This window comes from Sciurus vulgaris (assembly GCF_902686455.1).
Source record: "Sciurus vulgaris genome assembly, chromosome: 12".
NCBI classification, from domain to species: Eukaryota; Metazoa; Chordata; class Mammalia; order Rodentia; family Sciuridae; genus Sciurus; species Sciurus vulgaris.
The window spans coordinates 18,038,407-18,063,863 of record NC_136473.1 but is presented as its reverse complement, the minus strand read 5'-3'; the positions used below and the strand labels follow the sequence as shown (position 1 = coordinate 18,063,863).

The window sequence follows — 25,457 nt, the reverse complement described above, 5'->3', positions numbered from 1 at the left end:
ATATCAATTGAATAATAAAATGTGATCTTTTGTGATTAACTTCTTTCATTTAGCATAGTGTTTTTAAGGTTCACGTGTGCTGTGGCTTGTGCCTGTACCTTATTCACTTTCTGCTGCCGAATCATATTCTGTTATGTGAATAACATTATATTTTGTTCATCCATTCATCAGTTATGGACCTTTGAGTTGTTTCCACTTTTGAGAATTATGAATAACGATGCTATGAATATTTGGGTTCCAGTTTTTATGTAGACATGCATAGTTTTAATTCGCTTGAGTATATACCTAGGATTGGAAATGCTGGGTCATATGATAAACTATTTTTAACATTTTAAGGAACTACTCAATGTTTTTCAAAGTGGCTTTCCAGTGTTTTTTTTTTTTTGCAGTACTGGGGATTGAACCCAGGGCCTTGTGCTTGCAAGGCAAGCACTCTACCAACTTGAGCTATATCTCCAGCCCTCCAATGTCTTTTTTATTCCCCCAAAAATGGTTTCCCAAAATGGTTTTCCAGAGTAATTTCCTTCTGCACTTATGATTGCTTCTCAAAATAATATTTCAAGTGCCTTATATTTATATGGGTTTATAATCTGCTGACCTTTTTCACATCCAGCGTTTCACCTTATGGTAATGGAGGTCTGGCTAAACTTGATTCTGTTAGCTGCTAAAAGAAGCACTTGGGCTGGGTGTAGTGGCACACACCTGTAATCCCAGTGACTTAGGACGCTGAGGCAAGAGGATTGTAAGTTTGAGGACAGCCTCAGCAACTTAGTGAGACCCTGTTTCAAAGAAAAAAAGGACTGGGGATGTAGCTCAGTGGTAAGGTGCTTCTGGGTTCAATCACCAGCACCAAGGGAAAAAAAAAAAAAAGCAGCACTTGGTCCATTTCCAGCTGTGAAATGTGCAGCATGTGAACATCCTTTCCATCTAGCATCTAGGATAGTGGGAAACTTTATCCATCCCCCTAGTTGTTCCTGGCCAACGAGAACTCATCCCTTCTCTGTCTTCAGAGACTAAAGAGCACTGCTTGAAAGGCACCTTGCTTACAGTTCTTTTTGGGTGAGGCCAAATCTTAAAAAATGAATTCCCTACTTTGTCGGATTTCTGTTCGTGAAAGGCACTGACACATTACATTGTCTTTTCTTTTTTTTAAGACAAAAATGTAAAGAAAATTTTATAAAATCAAGTCGGTGTTTCTGGTCCTCTTATATTATGAAACTTTTCAAACATACACAACAGGAGAAACAATAACGAAACAAAATCCTATAAACCCACATACAGATTCTGGAATGTTCAAGACCCAATCTACTCCTCTCTGTAAATGTATTTCAAGGTAAATTTTAGACCTTACATCAGCTCACTGATACATACTTCAGTATGCAGTTCTAAAACTTACAGACTTTGCTTTAAAGCCCCAAACTGTTATTGTGCATAACAAAATTAGCAATGATTCTGAGCTTCACAGATGAAGAAAAAATTTGGTGAGCTGAAAAAGAGATTTGTGGAGGTTATATATAAATGAGAAACAGAAAATATGGGAGATGAAATGGTATGGAATAGATCTAACATGTGTTCAGTTGAAGTTCCTGAGGAAAAAGAGAGAATGGGAAGAGTAATATAAGAAAAGTTAGTGACCAAGAACTTTCCAAAACTGATAACATCCCCCCCACCAATCCACATATTCAGGGATCCCAGTAATTCCAAGCAGAGAAAATAAAAACAAATCATGGATGCAACATAGTGAAAGATGAACACTAAAGATGAGGAAAAGCTTTTTAAAATGGTCAGGCAAAAAATAAAACAATCCTCAAAGGACCATGATCAGCCATCTCAGTACCCAGCATTTCAGTACTAATAATGGAAGGCAGAGTGCAGTGATGTACTGAGATAAATAAACCATCAACCTTGAATATCCAAAAACAAATGTATTTTGTCAATATTTGCCCATCAAATTCTCTGTTATCTAATATGCTTATACACCTTGAATTTTACATTTTGGTCAGTTTCTAACTTCTGAAGTTTATCAGTATGTATGGTTATTTTTCCTGATCAGTTGCCTTTTCATTTTCAAATCCCTGTAAATGGTATTGATTGTTCTTCCTTTCTGTTGCATGCTAATTCCACCATCTGAGGTCTTGGTGGCTATAAATATGTCTAACTATGTCTGCTGCTTCTTGCTCTCAGTCCACGGTTTACTTGTGTTTTATGATTTTTTATTGTGAGTTTAACTATCTTGGAACATTATTTTTGGGAAGTGTTTGAGGCCTGGGTTGAAGACAGGCCCTTTTGAGGGTGCTTTACGCTTGATTCTGAAAGGTACTAGAGGAAAGGACAAGCTGAGGACCTCTTTAAATGGCCTGAGGATTTTTGACCACCCAGATAAAGGTGGGTTGCAAGCTCACGTGCTGCAATCATTCTCAGGGAGCTACTCCCCTAGCTCTCCTCAGCACACGTTTTGAGACAGGCACTTCTTTGTAGTTTCCTAAAGGGAAATATTTCCTGTTTCTCTTACACTAAAAGCTTAGCCTTCAGGTGTTTCAGACGCGTAGTGGGATGGTCTCCCATTAGACACTGAAGGTAGGCTCTGGACTTGTGTGTATCACTTAGCAGCTTCTGAGAACTGGTGCTCAAGTTTTTGATTTGTCAAATGTCCTTAAGGTGAAAGGCATCTTCAAAGTGCTACTCACTTCTCTGGGCTGCCTCTTCTACTTCATCATTGATATCTGGGTATTCTACTAAGTTTTTAGTTATTGAGGTGATTAAAAATATTCATAACAATAACTCAGTATACTTTTTAGTTTTCTTCAGTTGGGAGGGTCTTTCTGGTAACCTCGTATACCGGAACTGTCCCCCATGTGACATTTGATGTCAATCTGCATGTAACAGTCCTTATGAGATTGCTGTGCCAGTGGATAAGTGGGTAAAGGCTGTCCCAAAAGCAGGTTTGGATTCTAAACCAGTAACAAAGACTTGGAAAAATTCACAGTTTTAACTGACACCGGAGAAGCACTTCTAGAATGGCAATATAAAGATATCTCAGGATCTTGTCTGCAGTGAAATAACCATAGCTGGTAAAAATTATAAAATTCAGCTACTTAAAAGTCTCTGACAATTGTCCTAAGTGCATATACAGACAGATGTTTTTCTTAGGAAAACCTACCAACATTCAGTAAGAACAGAGAGAATTTGTGGCATTAGAATCATAACAGGCTCCCTTACCTGGTACCACCTCTCCCCTACCTTCCTGAAGCTCAGTAAAATGGGTGAGTATGGTCAAGAAGATAGGCCAAGCTCTTTAAGGTGGTCCCCAGCTTGTCCTTTCCTCTAGTACCTTTCAGAATCAAATATCAAGTGTCCCCCAAGGGGTCTATTTTGAACTCAGGCCTCAAAGACTGACCAGAATTAATGTTCCAGGATAGTTAAGCTTGCAATAAAAAAAAATTACAAAACACAGCTCCAAATCTATGGTTGTGGTTCTTCCAGGGAAGAGCAGACCTCCAGCATTTCTAATCTATGCCCACCTCCCACTGAGCAGGAGCTCTATTCCAAGCCAAGGAGTAAGGACATCCTTTCCTCAACCAGCCTCTTCTAATAGGCAGAGTTCAGGCTCCATCCATCCTCACCCACTCATTTATAGGCTGGAGGTTCTATGCTGTGAAAGGAAGCCAAGAAGACAAAGTGCTGCCACCCTTGGACAGCAACACTTATACCAACCAGGTGCCATTCAGAGAAAAGCAGGCTGCTGTCCCTGCAGCAGCTCTGGAACAGTGTCTCCAGGGTGCGCTAGGCCATAAGAGCACAGAGATCCACAGCTCTTCTAGGGGGAATGAATTCATTTGGAACACAGTGTGAGAAAGTTCAAGTCTAAGGTGCTGTCAGAAACAAAAATTTTGATGGTGAACAATTACTAGGAGGCTGACAGCTCCATGGTAGCACAGCAGAGCAGCCAAGAGGAGACTTCCTGAGGTCAGAGCAAGACTCGAGGACGAGCTCAAAGACTGCCCTTCCAAAAGGGCCTGGCTTTAATCAGATCCGACTGTGGGGGTGCTATGTGCTACAGGGCCAAAGCCAATAAAGTGATCAACTAGAAGTTAGCCGAGGCTAACAAGTGGATGAGACAGCCAGAAATTCAACGAAGATCAGGAAATGAGGTGGTCATAGAACCATGTGGAAGAAAGATCCATTTAAAAGAGAAAAGCCAGAATGTCACTCAGCCCAAATCTATGCCTTCTGAGGAATGACATCAGAGCCAAATTTAAGGGACTAGACCTCACTTAACTAGTTTTGCTAAGTTGCTAAGCAAATAAGCAAAGGAGAAGCCAGTGGGGAGGGGGGTGGAGTGGGTGAGGAGGATTAGTATCCAGAATTGCTGTGATACATTATCTAGATGTCCAGTTGTTAACAAAAAATTATATATATGCAAAGAAACAAAGTGTGATCTGTACAGAGGAAAAAAGTAGACAAAAGAAAGTGTGTTTGAGAGGACCCAGATATTAGATATTAAATCAGCCATTATAAACATTTCCCAAGAACTAAAGGAAATCAAGCTTAAAGAATTAAAGACATGATGATAATGTTTCATCACCAAAGAATATTAACCAAAAGAGCAATTATTAAAAGAAAACAGAAATTCTAGAGCTGAAAAGCAAAGAACTGAAATGAAAATGTCACCACAGGGCTCAACAGTAAGTATGAAATGGCAGAAGTGTGAGTGAACTTTTATATTTATAGATACTCTACATTCTGAAGAACAGAAAAAGAAAAATGATCTCAGAAATATGGCACCCTAGTAAGCAAGTAAGCACATACATGCACACAGGTAGTGCACATACCAAAAAGAGAGGGGAAATACCAGCTAAAATATATGAAGAGACAATGGCCTATACTTTTCCAAATTTGATGGGAAAAAAAAAAAAAAAAACCACATGTAGGAAAACCAATGAACTCCAAATAGGATAAATACAAAATGCTCTATACCTAGGCACATGACAGTAAAAATGCTGACAGTTTTAACTATCTTGAAAGAAACAAGAGGAGAAAAGACCACTCATGTACATGGGAACCCCAATGGTTGGTGCAGACTTCCCAGCACCAACAATGTCAGTACACAGTAGGAAATAGTCAAAGTGCTGAAAAGAAAAAAAAAAAAAAAAAATCTATCAATTAAAAATTATATGAAGCAACTGAAAGAGAAAGGAAGACATACCTTTCTCTTTGGGGGGAAGAGGACAAAATTCATTGCCAGTAGACCTGCCTTAGCAAGAAATAATGAAATTCTTCAGGCTGAAAGCAAGTGATTCCAGATAGTACTGTGAATCCACACATAAAAAACCCCACCAATGTAAGCAATTATGTAATTATAAGGGTATAATTGCAGTTTTCCTCTTAACTAATTAAAAATTTAGTTGACTAAAACAACGCATATGATTGTATTGGTTGGTGTGTGACACTGAAATGCATATATTTGACAATCACAGCACAAAGGAGGTGGATGGGTGACATAGTAGTATTGGAGCAAAGAAAGACACCAGATGGTTACTTGAATCTGCAGGAAGAAAATAAGGGAACTAGAAATTGGAAATAAGAAAGTTACACATGGGCTCTGCAAATAAAATATGCGTTTTCTCTCCATTATTCTTTGTTTCTTCAAAAGACATAAGATTTTATAAAGTAGTAAATATAGCAGTATGTTATTGGGTTTTTATTATAGAGACACAATATGTAAATAAAAAATAGCATAAAAAGGTAGGATGGAAAAGAATTACAGAGGAGGAACATTTCTATTTCTTGCTAAAATTAATATAAGCAGGAGATTCTGGTGTGTTCTGATAGAACCCCCAGAAAAACCACTAGGGAAATAAATTTTAAAAACATTGAAAGAAACCATTAAAATTTTATGCTAGAAAATACTTAATATAAAATAAAACAACAAAGGAAGACTAGACAAACAGACGTGAAACAGAACAAAAAGCAAAATGGCAGGCATGAATTCAACCATTCTCTCTCTCTTTTTTTTTTTTTTTTTTTGCAGGGAGTGGATACTGGGGATTGAATTCAGGGACACTCAACAACTGAGCCACATCCCCAGCTCTATTCTGTATTTAGAGACAGGGTCTCACCAAGTTGCTTGCACTTTGCTGTTGCTGAGGCTGGCTTTGAACTTGCAATCCTCCTGCCTTCATCTCTGGAGCTGCTGGGATTACAAGCATGCACCACCACCTGGTCTCATTTTTTTTTTTTTTTTAAACTGGGGATTTAACCTAGGGTTGCTTAACCAGTTAGCTACACCCCCAGCCCTTTTTGTTTTTCATTTTGAGACAGGGTCTTACTATATTGCTTAGGGCCTCACTAAGTTGCTGAGGCCTTGAACTTGTGATCCTCATGCCTCAGCCTCCTAATTGCTGGGATTATAGGTGTGCACTACTATACCCAGCATAAGTTCAACCATATTCATAAAAGCAGTAATCAAAAGGCAGGTATTTTCTTTAAGGCATCAATCAAATGGCTGCATTTAACCAAAAATTCCAAAACTAAGATCCAACTCTGCTGACTAAAGGAGATGCACTTAAGAATCAAAGATATAAATAGAAATATATATGCTCCTCCACTTGTGATGAGATTACATCCCAATAATCCGATCATGAATTGAAAACATCATTAAGTCAGAAATGCACCTAATCTGCCTAGCCTACCTACCTCTAGCTTGGCAGCATGGGACACTGTGGAGGAACAGTGCTTCCCTAGTGTTGTGTGACGGACCGGGAGCCCGGGCTCACTGTACTGCCTGGCACATGAGAAAGTACTGTGTCACAAAGTGCTAGTCAAGAAAGAATCAAAATTCAAAATGTGAAGTAGGTGTTCCACTGAATCCATACTCCTTTCAAACCACTGTAAAGTTGAAAAAAATCTAAGCGGAACCATCACATAAGGGACAGCAGCCCTCATACCAACCAGAGGTATGATGAAAAGACACACTATGCCAACAACAACCATATGGTGCTCAATGGCCATATTAATATAAGACTGATACGGACTTTATAATAAGACAGTTTTGGAGGAAAAAACTGGGTCAAATCCTTGCATTGCAAAGAAGCTTAATTTACTGTCATGAAAACCTACATTTCATTAGGGCAAAGGAAAATCACAAGGAAATCTGTCCTGATGAAATGTAGCTAGTAAGTTGACTCCAGTGCCCATGTGCAGCAACTGTCAGAAAATGCTTATTTGTGCAGGTCTCTTTTATTCTTCTCCCTCCTCAGACTCTTCATTCAGATCCAAGGGAGGGGAATGAACAAGAATGGGCTGAGGAGATGAGATATTCCTCACACAGCACAAAAATGAAGAGGAAGCAAACTGCAAACCAGAATGAGGTGTGGGAGGGAGGAATTTGAGGCGCTAGATCCTCTGCGAAGCATGACAAGCTCCAGTTGGTGGCAGACAGCCCTGGCCTTGGCTGCCACTCACACTGGTGAGGCAGAAGTGAGGTGCCAACGCATGAAGATCAATAGCTGAGGAAGGCCTGCTGGCCAGCCAGTGGCACCACCTTCCTCCTAGCATTCTCTATGACAGACCTGCCACTGTGCTGCTGCTGGAGCAGTCACTGAAATTGCTGGAGACACCAAATGTATGGTAGGGCTTTATTCTCCATGTCTGCAGCTCACTTTGTGCAGAGCCTCACTCTACGGCAGAGACCTTATTAGTCTTGAACCCTCTGTACTCCAGTGTGGGAAGGTGACCCTGCTTCTGATCCACTGTGAGCAGAAGCACCATGGAGGCATGGCCATTGCTGAGAAGGGCAGGAAGAAGGGCCCACCTTGGCCCCACAGCTCACGTAAGTAACCCAACTACTTCCCTTCAGTGGAATCTTAAAAACAAAAATTGGAGGTGAGATTGTAAACTATTCTTCCAAACTTCTCTGCTTCACTGCTTTTTAATGGATGATTAAAAAAAAAAAAAAAAAAAAAAGAATACCTTCTAACTCAAAGTGTCGTCATGAGGGTTCAGTAAGGTGGTCTGTGTGAACTTGGTCTGACACTCTTTGGAGCCTGAGGTCTTTATCAGTTACTGGAGACAGGACTATGTGGGATGTGTTTCATACAATAACAAAGAAATTTTCCTTGAACATCTTCAGTTACTGATGACTTCATGGCTCTTCATCACCTACACTCCCATGTGCCAGACTCTACACCCCTCTTCCTATGGCATCCACACCAGGAATCAGGAACCCACAGATGCTGCATGCTGCTACTCTCATCCAGAGATACATAACGCTACAGGAAGGAGACTTGTCAGTGGCCCACTGGCTAGTGCTTCATTCAGAAGTGAGAGAAAAGGAGCTGGAAGACACCACATCTGGTTGGGCTCACAGCTCATTGTTATGGTTTTGATGTGGGATGACCCCCAAGAGCTCATGTATGAGATAATGAATGTTCAGAGGTGAAATGATTAAATTATGTGAGCTGTGACTTGATCAGTGGGTTGATCCACTTGAATGGATTAAATGGACGTAGCTGTGGGTAGATGGGAAGTGGCTAAAGGAGGTGGGTCACTGCGGGTGTGACTTTGGGGTTTATATTTTGTCCCTGGAAAGCAGAGCTCTCCGATTCCTGGTGGCCATGTTCTGAGCTGCTTTCCTCCTCCACATCCTTCTCCCATGAAGTTCTGCCTCACTTTGAGCTCAGAGCTATGGAGCTGGCCAACTGTGGACTAAATCTCTGAAACCCTGAGCCAAAATAAACTTCCCATTCTAAGTTGTTCTTGTCAGATCCTTTGGTCATAGTGACTTAAAGCTTACTAAAATACTCACGGATGATTTCTCAGGTCCTTCAGGTCTATAATGAAGGTTTGAAGATGGTGTGAAAACAGTACTCTGCCTGCTCTTGTGTGGATAATGTGCAGGTGTAATGGTGACCAGCAAGATAAAGAGGACGTCTTAAAGAGACACATGTAACTCATGGGCATGGAGCAGGCCTGGGCTTAGGTGCTGTGGGAGAAGTGGAGGCTTAGAAATGCAGTGGGTTCATTTTGTCACTGATAACGACACACAAACTTGTGGTCTGTTTATGGCTTTGTTTCCTATTTATTTAAAAACCCAGGGAGACTAGCCATAGTAATGGTTCCGAACCTAGCTTCTCACCTCTTACTATGTGACTCTTGGGAAGACCCAGTAGAAAGATGAAGAGAAGGTGAATAATAGGACAGAGAGGAATTGAACCTGAGATGAAGAAAAAGTAACTAGATGCAGTGCCTTAAAACAAGAAGGCTCCACGTCCTCTGTATTATTGGACTGTACCTTGAAAATTCACCCTAACTTGAGTGTCACTTGGAAAAAGATATCCCAATTGCTTATCTAACTACTTTTAAGAACCTTTTGAATTTTAATAAGCTGTTTAAACCAAAAGAAAAACTAAAATTTGTCATGTAATTTTTAAATATTTGATTGAGATTGGTTAAGAGTTCAACAGATGCACAATAGAAAAAAGACTGTAGATACAACAGAAAGAGACAAAGGCCACCAACACACATATTTTCCTATTTCAGTGTTGGCACACTGGCAAGAGGCTGTCTTGAGTAACTGCATTGTGCCCACCTAAAACTCCCTTCAATCTCCACTGGGAGCTGTGTCCTCCATTTTCTCACTTAAACTACAAAATGCTCAAGGAGCCTCTCAGGAGAAGAGTGGTATATAAATCACCCAGAATGCCCTGTCAGCAGAATGCTACTCCTTCCCAACAAGGGTTTGCAGAAGCAAGCTCAGAGGATGTAGTAGGGGCAGCAAAGCCTGCCTCACCTGTTCATGCTGGCAGTGAACATTTACCATATGTTGTATCTGTCACCTGCTTTACCACTGGTTAAAACCTATCTAGCTGTCCAGAGATGTTCTGACCAGCAGGCTAACCAGGAAAGGAAATGAACAACTGAAACCACGGACTTCACTAGCCTGTGCTCTTTTGTGAAAACTCTAGGGGTGTCAGAGCATGTGTGGAGCCAGGTGGGCAAGGGAGGTCAGTGGTGAGGACATGCCTGCTTGGAGCTGGTCACAGAATTTTTTTGCTCATCTGACCAGGTTAGTTCACTGTTGGAAAAACGGCCAGTGATCCCCAAACACTAATCCCTGTTGAGAGGATTGGATGGCTCTTTCCCCTCAGCTGTGGTCCGTCTTGGATCAAGAATACATTCAGAAGAGTTTCTTGGCCCAGGTCAAAACTGTAGGTGACAGACTGGGTGCCTATGTCATTTGGCCCCTTCCTATACAAGGTTCTTCAAAAAGAAAGAGAACGGTGCTAAAAGATCACCAGGAGTAACGACCGTCCAGTATCTCAAACAGCTGAGTGCTGGACCCCTTGCCCAGTGTAGGTCCTGGTTTCTCTTTCCTAATCCCTCTCAACAGTAATCATGTGTGTCAGATATATTCTTTCACTGCACGTGGGATCTTCCCAGGCAGCCTGAGAACTAGACAGGAGTCCTTTCCTCCACATCCAAGATTCAAAATGCTCAATGGATTGGCCCAGTGCACAAGTGAGGAGCTCAGATGGAAGCCAGCACTCCCGCTGTGTGCATGAGGCCTGCATGGGAGGCCACACAGCTTCTGCCATTCAGATGTATGGCAGCTGTGGTGAAAATGTTCCTAAGCAGCCCAGATAACAAGCATGACTAATCTTACCTTACAGAAAGTTTCATTTGGGGTTAGAATCGCTCAGCAGTACAGTATGTGCTTTGCATACACAAGGCTCTGGGTTCAATCCCCAGTTCCAGAAAACAAAACAATAAAAAGGGAGTATGTCAGGTCACATGGCACAGAAGAATTCAAATTGCAGATGGAATTAAAGTTGCTTAGCAGCTGATCTTGAGATGGGGATATTATCTGGGATTGTCCATGTGGGTTCATAGGAGTGGAAGAAGGAATTAGAAGAGAAAAATCCACAGAGATGAACAACTGAAAGCCAGGACTTCACTAGCATGAGAAGGACTTGGCCCAACATCACTGGCTCTGAAGATGGAGGAAGGGGCCAGGAGGCAAGTCAAGTCGGTGGCCTGTAGAAGTTGGAGAAGGCAAGAAAATGGGTTGTCTCCAAGCACCTCCACAGAGATGCTGCCTGTGGACACTGGTCACAGCAGCAACTGGAAACTAATATACTTTCCAGTTCATTCCAAGAATAAAGCTACTGTCTTTCAAGTGCTCACCATGTGTTAGCCATTATTCTAAGCACTTTACACGTATCATCTCATTTAGTTATCCACAATTATCATGTGAGTTAGAGCAAGTCAAGGAAGGTCACACCACTGGAAGCGGCAGAGCCAGGATTCAAACACAGCCGACTGGCTCCAGAGAGCTGACGCTATGCTGATATCGAGCTGAACATCCTACTTACCTCTTGGATCAATCTTGTGGTTACTTTAGAGATTGATTTACAGAAGCTGTGAACTTGAAATCACCCAGATCCACCTTTGATTTTTTGGCTCTGTTGCTTCCAATCTGTAAAACCTCTGGCAACCTGCCCAATTTAGCTGAAGCTCAGAATTAATCACATAGTGGGAGTAACATGACCTACCTGAGAATGGACGTGAGAACTGAATGAGGTGGCACTGATGGAGAAACAGTCACTGAGTCTATCCAAAGGGGGAGGGTCTGGTCATTCTGTCCTCCAAAGAAAAGTTGGTCCCCGCCCCCCCCATTCTGCAACACCTGAGATCCAACACCCCCTCTTCTCTCACCAAGAGGCAACTGCATGGATGATGACAAATTCTGCAGCTTTTATTATTATTCTGGTCAATAGGAAAGCCAGTGGGTGCAGAGTCTTGAAAGTATCCAGAAGAGGGTGACCAGACATGAAAGTCAAGTTGAATGAGAGAGAGTTGATAAAAAGATAAGCTTCAGCTCAGAAAGAAGACCAAGGGAGGAATGAGTCTTAGGTCCTGACATCAAAAAGATTCTTTGTAGCTCAAGAGACCAAAATTGGGATCAGTCATGGAAGTTAAAAAGAGGTAGATTTCAGGTCAATATAAAGGAGAATTGTCTGAGAACAGGAGGCTTCTAAAGTGAGCCGAGCTGCTTCAGGGGAGCATTGCTCCTGTTTGTGGAAACAGGAAGGTAGAGGGCCCGGAGAGTCATACATTAAGGGGTTTCTGCAGACCCCAGGCTAAGCTTGGTGGCCTTGGTGGACCCATTGACCTGCTTTTGAAAAGCTCATTGTTTTCACTAGTGCCAACCCATGATGGCTGCTTCTCCTGGCAGGGGAAGTGAGGACTCTAGGAAGGCAGAACTCTGTGAAGGGGCCAGTCTTCACTGCCCATGGCGAAAATGAAAAATGTGAACACCCAGCTCAGTTAGGGGAACAAGGGAGCCACACAAGTACAAGCCCCATCATGCACCTCAATAGCTCCTAATCTCCTGTCCCAGGGACACCCATGCAGCACCTGCCATGCTGAGCACATCTGACTTAAATCCTAGGTGACCAAATCATGGAGAAAAATGACCATGATGAAGAAGGCAGACTCTAGCTATGGCCCAGGGCTGCTGAGATAACGCTGATTGGACATTTGATTGGAACTATTGTCTTCTGGGCGTCAGGTGCCACACTAGTTTTGGGGGCACCATAACCATGTCAGTTTCATGGTGAAAGTCATTTTTTTTCCAGATTTAGTCAAGGCACTTACTTCCTGGGGTGCACCAAGCCCCGCAGAGTGGAATCTGGTTGTGGGGCTGAGGAATCTGACTTGACCACGCCCTCTAGGTGCTTCTTTTACACATTAATATTTGAGAACCACTGGTCTCAGGGATGTCTGGTGCAGTTCTATCAGTTTCCCTTAAGGCAAAGTGAAAAACTGAGCTGGAGACATGAGAAAGTGAAAGATTACAGGGAGAGGCAAGGCTTGGTTTGTGATGGGAAAGGAGAACAGTTACCAGGAGGCAGGTAAAACACGATATAAGAATAAGGAGTTGTGGTTCTGGTTCTGCATATTAAACAAACCCCAGCAACCCAGAAGCAGAGCTTCCCAGTGAGCAGGAATGTTGCTTGTTTTATTCCCTAGAACCTGCAAGTCACTGACACACGGGAGACACTAATGTAAGCATTTGCTGAATGAACGAGTAGAAGGAGATTCTTCTGCGGGCCAAGGCAGGCGGACAGGCCCCCTCATCTAGCATGTGCAGGGTGAGGCCACTTTGGCCAGGCGAGGGCTCTGGTTTCACCTCATGTGGCAGCCTCACCAGAGGGCTCCTAACCATGCAGCTGAGGCTGGGCTCAGTGCAACACTTATTCTCTCTGCTCCTACACCACAGAGAGTGTGCATGTTGTTAAAAATAGATCTGATGAAGCCAGCTGCTGCCTTAGTGTCATCAGAACAAGGCCAGAGACACCTTCCTTCCTCTGACAAAACTCTTAAGCAGGAGTGACTGGACGTCCACTCTCAGCTTCCAAGCTGCCACTCCTATGCACAGGCAGGAGCAGGGGCAGAGCCAAATCAAAGGTCATTCTCGATGACCCCACCTTCCCTGTCACTTGAGCTGCCATCAGGAATGGACGGAATAAACCTACATTTCTGTCTCGTCTGTGAGAAGCCTGGGTGAGGACCTGGGTTCCCAATGAGGGGTGAGCCTGACGGTTGCATGTACGGCACCCTCTTCACCCTCTGAAGAATCAGAGCCACCACGAAAGGCAGAAGAATTGGCCATTAGGGGGCCGTGGACCTCACATTTCCCACCTCGTCACCATCTTTTCCTACATGAAGAAATCCCCCTGTCCTTTATCCACGTATTTGCAGGTCAGGCCTACCATAGGTCTATCCCAGAAAGGGACTTGCTTTCTAGGGACCAAATAAGTTAATTTTCTCATCCTAACCTTCCTCCCCACTATCCCCAGACAGCAAGAGATTTTTCTTTGAAGCTGCACAAAACGACATTAACACAAGACAGCAAGAATGTGCCTTCAGTGCCTTCATTAACCACTTCCCACAGAATAATTAGATAGTGAGAGCATAGTGGCTTTGTGGTTGAGGAAATAAAATAACTGTAAACACAGAGAAAATTGCCTGTATCTACCAAACATACTTAGGACACGGGAGCCTGCGGTTGCTGTTTTGCCTCAGATGAGCTTGGAATCTGTATTCCAGCAGTGCAGGAAGATTGTAAGGAGGTAGAATAATTATGCAATGACACAGGCACCATCATTATTAACTAATCACAACCCTAGGGCATTAACAAAATGCAGAGTGTCTCTTCTCCCATGGGGCCTAATTATTCTACAATAACCACACCTCTCATTTTAGTTTATTCCCTCAAAGACATTTTAGGGAGAGGAAGAAAGGGAGTGGGGACAGAGTAGGAGACTGTGTCAGCAAGTGTTATTGAAGGTTCCGAGCTTGTGATCTCACTCTTGGACAGTCTAATAGGATAATATATCTTATCCCATAAATATCTGTACTCTTTGTAATACCCACTTCCAATTTACAAGAAAACTGGTAAGGAACTTGCTTGGTGTGACATTGGTCCAGATGGGGCATTAATGGTCTCCAGAAGATTGGTGAGAGGAAAATTTGGGGTCTAGAGGACTAGATTTTGACTTGGCATTACTTTTGAGGCTTTGTAGTCCATGATAGCAAATATCTTAGAAGTGAGAAACTGATATGGATAATTAATACACACACACACACACACACACACACACTTTTTTTTTTTCTTTTCTTTTTTTTTTTTTTTGTGGTGCTGGGGATTGAATCCAGGGTGTTGTGCATGTGAGGCAAGCACTCTACCAAATGAGCTACATCCCCAGACTGATAATATATTTTTTAATGTCCAAAATAGTTGTACTGTTTTCTTCACTTGAATTTTCGCTTCCAAATGCTCGTTGGAACTCTCACTAGTTAATATTTCTAAGAAAGAATACCACTTCATTAGCTGTCAATAAACCACGGCACCTTCTGTACCTGGCCTTATTGTTGAGTGTCCCAGGCCCATGAAGACACACTTAAGAATAAAAAAGTGTAATTGGGTGCCATAAGTTTGAGTCAGTTTATGCACAGCTGGGTCTAGTAAGAACAAAGCAAAGAAAATTGAACCTGTTTTCACTTCTGATGTTTTGCTTATGATTTAGCAAAGTAAAAGGGTACCCTTCTCTTTAGCTGGCCCAGGTGTTTATTTTTACAGACGTCATGGATACAGATTAAAAAAAATGTTGATCTCCTCACAAGGCTGAGAACACATAAATAGAAAAATCCAGAAATATAATTTTAGTTTCCTAGGAATCCTTGCTCTGGAATGTTTCATAGGGTAGTGGAAATGACTGTCATCTCACCTACCACTAATGACCTGTGCTCTGGACAAACCATTTACCCCTGTAGGCCTGTTTTTCTGGTCTGGTCCTGGATAGATTATCGTGAAGATCCCTTGTCTCTATAAAATCTGGTGACATGATCAGGCTCCAGTCTCTGTAGAGAAGGTGTGAGGAAAGCAGGCCCATGTCCCTGGTGTCTCCGACTACCTGCCTGAAGCCTGGCCTTCCCCAGGGTGAAGGAATGCATTACACATGGAGAGAAGGCTTTCCAGGAGGCAGATTTCCCTCTGCATAGAAGGATTTCAAGGTTAGCCAGGGACAAGAGGTCATCCAGCACAGTCCTGGATTTGGAAGGTTGGGATGTGGGCTCCTGGGCTTCAGCATGCACTTTGCCTGCACGGTGCCCCTACCAGTGGCCAGCACAGAGCACACATGTTCTGCCTGAAACAAGAACAGCTCCCAGGGGCCTAAGCGCCTGACACTGATGCTGAAACTCTGCCCACCATGGCTGGGTTGTCTCTAGTAAGGAGGGGCGCTGGTCCTCTAAGTCGCATCTGAGGCACTGGAGGGTTCACGGCCACCTTGTGCAGCTGAGCACTAAAGCAGGATGAGGAAGCTGTTTATGTTCTGCTGTGTTAGCAAGAGTGGGAAGTGTGTGTTCTCCAAAGGCAGGAGATTCAGAGAAAAACAGCTCTGAGTTTCACTCCAGTTTAACCTGGTCTGCAGCTCTCCAGAGGAGCAGTGTTTAGTAACTCACCAAAATATGAAATCTTTCCCATGATACTTCAATATTGTCTCTTAGAAAAAAGCATCTGCAATGGGGCAAGATATTTACATTCTCTAGAAAAATAAGACTGCAATTCCTCTGTTGTGTCCTGCAGATAAACTGTTTCTTAAGCCTTGCTTGTTTGAACCTTGTTTCTAGACTGAGGTCTTCAGATTCACAACCTCTATCTAATGCAAGTGTCCTTCTGTCTTTATATCCTGCATCTTCCCAGGCCTGCTGACTTCTTCCTCTCCTCTCAGAAGCTCAGGTGTTCTTCCTTTTTTTTTTTTTTTTAATGATTAATAGAAGATTTATTTAGTCAAGAATACACACAGTCACCGTTGCTAGACTTAGTATGAGATGCTAAATGTTTGGTCCAATTTCCTGGGCAAATATTTCCTCCCCCCTCAACTCCTGAGAGTGGGTTTGAAACTGGAGTAGACGCTTGCTGATCTTGCAGGTCCCAAGAGTCAAGGTGGGATCTTCAGTGAGTCCATGGTGGCTAGGGTCACTGTACTAAAGCAGATACTCCCATTCAAGCCAGGGTCTTTGGGCCAACCTCTCCATTTGCCCTGCTGGGTTTTGGAGATAAGTCCTATTTGGCTGGGTGGCAGCAGGGGTAGCAGGGCCAGGTGTGACAGCTTGTACTTTGGAAGCAACATCTGGGCAACCTGCTGCGCAGCTATACTTGGCTGCTCCCTCTGTTGAGATTACACTCCATTTAGTCAGTATTTCTTTGGGGTTCTTCACATAAGCTCAGCTTGTGTGCTGGTGCAAGGGAGGGATGGAGACAAGGCTAGGCGCTGCTCTTGGGGGTCTTCCCCTGTGAGCTGACTGGACCCCCTGCTCCCTTCCCTGCCCTGTGTGCCCCTCGCTGAGAGGGCATGCAAACAGGTTTGCTTGCATCTCTCCAACCTGCCCTCCCGTCTTCAGTTTTCACTTCTTATTAGCCTTTTTTTCTGGCTTCTTTTTTTTAAGCCTAGAAATATGTTTATGTTTTCTCCATCTTTAAAAACAAAACCAAGCTGGGGATGTAGCTCAGTGGGTAGAGTGCTTGCCTCGCATGCATAAGGCCCTGGGTTCAATCCCCAGCACCACCCCAAAAAAGAAAAAAAAAATCCTGTGAAAAACAAAACCAAAACTGTCTCCTTCTTAGTGATCCTACTGTTTTGACACTGCTTAAAAATCACCAAATTTTGTGAAAATGTCATCTATAATTCCTGCCTCCAGTTCCACACCCCTCTCTCACTGCCTGCAGAGCTAAGATGTCTGCTCCACCTCTGCATGATGGGCCACTCAGCACTAAGCAACCAGCCTCAACACTAACTGCATATGACTCTTTTCTACCCTCACCTTCTCCGTCCCCTTCCATGGCTTTGCTGACACTGCTACCCAGAAAGCTCCTTTCCACCTCCTGGTCTGACTGTGTGTCCCACAAGTATAAACAGCAGCCAAGGGTTACATACCCAGTCCCCTTCTGTGCTTTGTGGATGATTCCAGCACAGTGACCTCAAGTTTACATTAGCCTGCCTTGTCTCTGCAGCTGAGTCTCAATCCACGCTTCCAGCTTGTGTCTCTGGGAAACTTGCAGGTCAGACTTCCGTCTGCTGCTGGGTATATGACAGTGAATGGCCTGTTCATGTGAACGTCAGCTTAGCACATGCCAATCAAATCATCTGATATTACAAATGTTCCCTTCTCCTTACTCCCCTCTCCACTAGTGAAAACACTACTCCACTGGTCACCCAGGCTGAACATGATGAGGTCTTCTTTAACTCCTTCTCTCATGTTTAATCAATACCTAAGTCCAGTCACTGACATTCTTGGGGTCAAAAATCCATAAATGGCTCTTAATACCTACTAACTACCCCTAGCCTCTTAGCCATGGTTTTGCAGGTCCTTCATGATATTATTTCCAAATATCTCATGCTTGTGAAAACTGAGATGAATTTCCATTTATGGATTAGATTCTTCTGCATGTTGATGTTTGGCGTTTTTTCCCCTTCCATTCCATTTCTACCTGTAAAATCCGACCAATTCTTAAAACTTTGGGCTCAACTGTCAACTCATTTATTAAAATTCCTCCCATTTCCTCAGGACAGACTCTCTCCTGTGACTGGTACTATGCACCTCACCTGTGTGACTACTGCTGTCCAGCTAGATCTTACAGGTTGGTGTACTTTGCTTACTTTTGTGTGTGGCCATTATGTAGCGTTTATAGCAGTTCCTGGGCTAAAACACAAATAAACTAAAAATTTCTATTTGATTGCTTAAAATTCTTCTCAAGTCCTGCTATTATAAACATCTGAGAAGTTGTGACTAGAATCAAGTTTTATTTTCCCTCCTAATATAAAATACAATTAAGCAATGACTACATGCTGTTCGCCGGTGCCAGCAATGGTAGCTGCCTGCCCAGCCTCTGCAAGTGGTTTTATCAGACAGCAACATGGATAATTTAGGGGGAATAAAAATCTCAATAATTGGTTGCACTGGACAGAAAACATACCCCTGAGCTCATACAAACGTCACAAGGGGATTTGTCATGCATCTGCTACACGACAGAGGCGGCTGTGCAAAGTGATACTTAACAAAATGAATCACTACCACTCATCAAAGCGGAGTCCAGTGCCACTAGAAGCAAAAAGAAAACACATGAAGAACGAGAGTCTGTGTCTGTAAATATCACAAAGCCCACTCAAAACAAAGAGCAATGTGCTAAGTGAGTGACAGCCCGGGAATGCATGACAGGATCTGTCCACCCGCAGGACAGGAGGCCCTGGCAGGCAGAGCCCGGGCAGAGGTGGAAACTGCCTGCATCAGTCTGAGTGTGGGCTCTGCAGTGAAATATTAGTACCACCGCCCCCTCAGCTGTGCAGCTTTATTAAGCTTTAAATTAGTTCAGGACTATTAAGAGACTCCAGTCTGCTCTAGGTCAGGGGCATCTCATAAACTGGGCTGCACATCCACTGTGCAAAGTCACTGTGATGGCAGGAGCCGAGGACCCTCTGGCAGAGGCGGACACTGTAATGAATTAGAGAATTAGCTGTGCTTCTGACTGTTCTGACCAACAGACTTACTTATCATTCTCTTGATGATAAGTGAAATTTAAAGGTAATTCCACATCAAAATTCACAGCACTGGTAGGAGGCCTTAAAGCTCCTCTGGTTGGGAAGGAACTGGCATGCTTTCACCCTCCTTAGCAGCAGGATGACCAATGGCAAAGAAATAGCCGTTTACTAGAAAGACACGCCTTCTCAACTATTTGTTTAAAAAAGATCTCTGCTGGAGTGGCGTTGCATGCCTGAAATCCCAGTCACTTGGGATGCCCAGGCTGGAGCATCATAAGTTCAAGGTCAACCTCAGCAACTTAGTGAGGCCCTGTCTCAACATTAAAAAATAAAAAGGGATGGGGATGTAGCTCAGTGATAAAGTGCCACTGGGTTTAATGCCCAATACCAATAAATAAATAAATACATAAATAAAAATAATAAATAAATTAAAAAGATCTCGGAGTTGTAAATGTTTAAAAACTTGGTTTTCATTTAATGCTTCTGTTGAGAAGCCAAAGAGCAGAGAGGCCAATTGTACCTCACTATGGCAAAACCTCTCACTTCCTGGGTCTGTTCCCTGCCAAATCTACTCTCAGGGGAGATGCTACTCAGAGCTCTTTGTTGCTTTAAATGCATAGAAAAAACATGGAACTTAAAGAAGAGGCATAAAGAAGACAAAGAAGATTCTCTTCTTTACCTCTGTCTAATTCACAAAATTTAACAGAGATAGGAGAAAGACTGGTTATGAAAAGGTTTTTTAAGGGTACAGAAATTATAGTTTATACTTAAAGGTTACTCAAATTATTTCGATGATTCTACTGCACAAATAAATATCTCACTTTATTAACTGGTCTGCTTCTGCTCAAGTGAAAACTTAGAAGGGTAGCTAATGAAGGGGAAACCGCCTGCCTTGAGATTGACGTCTTTTCCCTGAAAACAAGCAAGAACAAAAGATGGGCATAAGGAGGCAAAGAGGAGGGAGAGACCCAGGGATTCTTCTGAATTGATAAAGTGCCTTATATTTCACATGTACAGTAAAAATAAAAATACCCCAAGAAGCTGAGTGTGGTCTTGCTGTCCCAGCTGGTGTGGGTATGCTAGGGCTCTGCAGAGGTAGCGAGGTGCAGGCAGTTCAGGGTCCTTGTGAAAGAGGAGCTGTTGTGTCATCTTTCAAAATCCCACGTTAGAGTAGGAGGTTCTTTTGAAAATGAAGTGCCTTTGATACAGGATTCTTTCTTATTCTATATGGTGACATCAGAACATTTTGAAAGCCACTCAGTGTGATTATTAATAAGAAAAACTGCTTCACATGACTTTGTTCTAATGTAAGTTAGCATTGATTCATTCTTCAGAAACCTGTCAAAACTGAATATTCACATATAATTTGTGGCTATGCTGGATTCCTCAGGAACTGAATCATGGAGTCAGGAGTGCTGGTGAAAGTCAGCAATCCAAGTGACTTGGGAAGCTGAGACAGGAGGACCAAACGTTTGAGGCCAGCCTGGGCAATTCAGCAAGACCTTATCTCAAAACGAAATGAAAATAATAAAAGGGCTAGGGGTGTGGCTCAGTAATATAGTGCTTGTCTAGCTTGTATGAGGACATGGGTTCCATCCCTAGCACCACAAAAAAGGGAAAAGAAAAAAAGAACCAAATTATGGGTTGTAAGGTGGGTTTACTGACTCTGTCCACATTACTGTGATGGTCTCAGGTGCCTCCTTAAGATGCACTGTCCTAGACAGAATGAATGGCTCTCCAGACTCCAGTCTTAGACAATTTTCACTTGCTAGTCCACTGAGTTGTTAATAATAATTAATAATACTACCACCCTTGCAGGCTTGTATGTGATGCTTTGCTCCAAATGCCGTGGGGATTACAGATAAACCACGAGCTACTTTAAGAGCTTACTCTCTAGAGGGTGAGAGACGAGACATCTGGCCAGTGGCTACTGTGCAAATCCAACGTGCCGAGTGTTTTGGTGCAGGTGTGGTGTGCAGAGTGTACTGGCGGTGCAGGAGGGTGGATGAGGTTCCCAGGACACCTGCTTCTGCCCATGCTTCCCTCCCTCCTCTGCCCTCAAAGAGCTCCTACGGGCACTCTTCACAGTGTGGATCAAAAGTACCAACTTCATGCCTATACAAAACCCTCCCCAAACAAGCACTGTCTTCAGCTAGTGATGTAGGAGATTTCACAGAAGAAAGGGGAGAGAAGGCATCTAGGTAGAGAAATCCCAAAGATGCAGGTGGGAAGGCTGAGTGTCTGCGGGGTGAGGAGGGACCCCAGGGGGGCTGCTCCAGGCAGCTCTGACTTGGAGGGAGAGAGCAAAGGGGCAGGACCTGCACACCCTGCTCAGGAGTGTCTTTTCCCCTGGTCCAGATCAAGGTGAGTTGAATACAAGGGTCTGAAGGCGGAGGTTCTGTGTCCCAGCAGTGGGTAACGTGGACAGAGGGCAGGGACTGAGCTGGAGGCTTTCCAGGAACACCAGGGAGCGGAAACATGGGCATTGTCCAAGTCGGTGTCAACTGGGAGGGAAAAGGTGCTCACAGGGAACTGACTACTCTGAAGACTGAGGCCGTGTGTTGCCGAGGCCTGGCTGGCTCTGAACACCCAGCCACCAAGTCCCACGGGTGACTGAAATCACCCTTGTAACGGGTCGGGGGTGATGGGATGTACCAGTCCGTGGGGGAAATTTAGTCTTGGACTTTCTGAGGTTGAGGTGTCACTGCAGTAGCCTGAGGGAGAAGGCCTTTCTCAACGCCCTTTGTCTGCCTGTCCCTCTCTCCTGGCCAACTTTGTGTTACTGCATGTCACCACCTGGAGTGGGCAGCAGGGGTCCCAACTCATATTGGAAGGTTCAGGAATGGGTTATCAGTCAGTGAGTGACCATCTCCACATAATGCAGGTTCCCAGATGACCTAAAGGTAGTACACTTAATATGGTGACAGAGCCTCTGTCATTGGAAAGGTATGGGATGCCTCTGACGTGAATTCTTGTTTACTGTTGCTTGTGCAGTGGCTCCAGTGACAGGTGTGCCACAGGGGCAGTATCCACTCAGCAGCTGTCACCATGTAAGGAGGGCAGCAAAGGTCTGAATGACATTGCAGCACCTTCAACCTTCCCTCCCCTGGAACAGTCCAGAAGGAAGCTGCAGCATTTCCCAAAGGAGGCAGGGGACACCTTGAAGATGAGAGAAAGACGGCCAAGAATTTAGAGGAAAGCCTGAAGAGGCCACCGGTGGGATGGAGCAGTGCTTCCCTGCATTTTAAGATGCTTCGTGCTACTGAAGGAAATCATCCATTTTCCTGAAGTGCACACTTGACTGAGTCTGCACTCACAGGAGCATTTGGAGAATTTTAAAACATGTCTTTCTTTAAAAAAGAAAATAGGAGGAGGTCAGCAAAATAATGTGGCCCATGAATAAAGTAACAGGTTTTAGATAGAAAATGCCAAAGAAGGGGTCACGTGTGGAACAGTGACGTTCTCCTGCAAGCTCTCAAGATGACCAGACCACGTCTGCAGCACGTGGGGTAGAGAGAGATCCTGCGAGCCCCGCGACTCGCCTTCCTCTACAGACAGACACGGTTCTCAAAAACAGGTTCAAAACGGGGTAAAGAGCTGTGACCCCAGAATTAATTAACTAAATGGGAGACTGAAGTAAACAAAGGAAAAATTATCATATCAAAATAAAAGACAAGAAACACGATTAAATTAGGCTTCAAAAGACCCGTGAGAAACTCATAAAAGGCATAATACGCACTTACCTGGTTTTTATTCTTTCATGATTTAATTTCTAATTTTATTCACTACCATCTGATAATTGCATGTAACACTTATTCTAACCATGGGCAATTTAAACTATTATAATTTTTATTTCAAGGCCATGAGACAAAGGAACCTATTTATTGCCTAAGGGGATTTTTTTTTTTTAACAAAAATTAAAGCTTAATCTTTCATGTTTTAAAGCCAAGACTGTTTAAAATCATTTATAATAATGCTGTAGGGAGACTTTTTCTGGGTATGTAAAATTGAAAAGATAAATTTACAATTATTTAAAAAAATTAATAGTTTGGGGGATTAAATTGTCCCTTTCCTTTCTAGATGAATTTGTCTGAAGCTTCAGAGACATTTAAAACCAGGGTAGAACCAAGGCCTGCATAAGATGAGGCTTCTAGGCATTTCAGCATGATTGGACTTGGTCATGGTACAAGAATGAGCCCAGTTTATTATTATTTAAAAAATAAATGAAGGCACTGGCCTTGCAAATGGCTTCCAATCCCCTTTCCTTCGTAGGAGATTGCCCAGATGAAGGGGATTCTGTTAACTACAATTTCTGTGAATTCTATTGACTACAATTTCTGTGACTCTGAAAAAATCCCTGATGCAAATTGGACAAATAAATTTACTTTCACTTAAACACCAGATTTTTTAAGTTACACTTAGGAAAAATAATTGAAATGTAGATTTAAATAGTTTTGCCGCTACACTTTAGGATTCTAATGAAATACTTTGGGCTATTATACAAAGGATTCCTCAACAGAGAAGAGAAAAATCCCTTTCAGTGATACCTCAGGAAGCAGAATTTGTGAAGGGCAGCATGTCTCTGTGACAGTGCGGGAAGGACGCTTTGCTAGTGCTGATGTCTGACTAGAGAGGGAAGAAGTAAAATCTATCTGCAAATGGCTTTTCTCTTTGTGGTCTCAGGAATAAAAGCCTGACTTGCCAAATATTTTAAAAATTTCTTCCTGACAAACACTCAGTCTATCTTCTGAGGCTGAGCACTCGCATCTCAAGATGGTTGCAGCAGATTCGCCACCTCACCACACTGACGGGATGCCGGCTGCGGGGCCACTACATGGACATTCCTCTCCCTTCTCGCTCTCCCTCCTCCCTCTGCTGAGCACTGGGGCTTCCAGCTACTTTACCTTCAGACCAACCCTCCCAGCCCTGCATTGAGGCTTGCTCAGTTCTCTGCCCGAGGACGCCTGGGGCTTCCTTTACCACATTCAGGTTTCTGCTCAAATGTCACCTTTTGAGAGAGGGATCACTTCCTTCAATCCCTTTGCCCTCTTTGCCTTATTCTGTCTGATCCTCTTAAAAGATCTACCTAGCACATATATCTCACACATTTATCTCCTTATTGTGCAGGCTCCCAAGAGATGAGAAGGACTCACGAGAGAAGGCAGGACATCTGTCCTGCTCACTGTCATCCCCAGCACCAGGCCAGCGCCTAAAGCTGTCTAGGCGCCGTGTAGATATGAATTACGTTATTCATATTACTGAATTAATTGTTTATGCTGATCAACTACATACACTTTTATACTTGGCTTTTTAAAGTGATGTCTTCAAGCTAAAATGCACATATGATACTTGGTGCTCTTTTAATTATTTCATAGTCCTCATATAAGGGGAAAAGTTCTTATTTAGGAAGTTTGATTTATAAAACAGAAACTAGAGGCCAAACTGTGAATCTGTTAACAAAATCTTTATGTTTCTCAAAAAGGATCATGAAAGGATTTCAGTAAGTTTGTGAACTGTATTAAAGATATAACTTAGTTTCTTGAAAAAACTGACTTAAAGTTGATTTTTCAGGAATGCTATTCAAGGCATAAAATGAGGCCTGTATATAGTAACCATGGTAAAATGTTTTTGAAACATTTTAGAGAATGAAGTCACCATACCTCTGTGCTATTGCCACGAGATTTTCAGCACATTAAGGATAAATCCACCAGATTTTCCCAAATCTCCCTTGGGATTCTCTCTCCAATCTATACTGAAGGTGAAATGTCTTAGACAATGTTTTATAAAGACCAAGGGCTGCTTCTTTCCCAGGCACTGCAGTGCAAGGAATGTGCTTCACTGTTCCCTGAAAGACTAAGAAAGCTGATCTGAAGTGAGCTGGGGCTTTCCTTTTGCATTTTTCTGGAAGAAAACCCTCCCATGTTACAGTAAAGTTCAGTCAACACTTAGCTAATTGTTTGGGCACAGCTGATAGAGGGTCATGGGACTTTCAAAGTTAGAAGGAGGCCTGGAGATGGTCCAGGCCAACTCCTTCATGTGAGATCATCTATCAAGGTCTAGAAAATTCAGAGAAGAAAAGCCAGTGAAACATTTTTTTTTTTTTTTAAAGGAAACAAATCACGGTATCCAAGCAACCACATTATATCTGCCTTGTATGAAAAGAAAAATGGCATCTGCTTTTGAATAAAGCAACAAAATTCCTGAGGAAGAAAGACTGAATCACATCGCCCAGGATCTGACCATAAATGAACAACGAAGATGTTCCTTGCTAGATTATGGATTTTAAAATGAAATGTGAAGGATGGCCCTGGTGTAAAAACCCAACACCAGGACGATTAGGGATTTTGAGAT

General features: G+C 43.0%; 1 protein-coding gene across 26 annotated transcripts in view; it reads right to left on the bottom strand.

The window, feature by feature from the left end:
* Positions 1–25,457, bottom strand: part of CELF2 (CUGBP Elav-like family member 2) — a 495,873-nt gene that overhangs the window by 21,004 nt on the left and 449,412 nt on the right. The gene's annotated exons all lie outside the window — the stretch shown is intronic.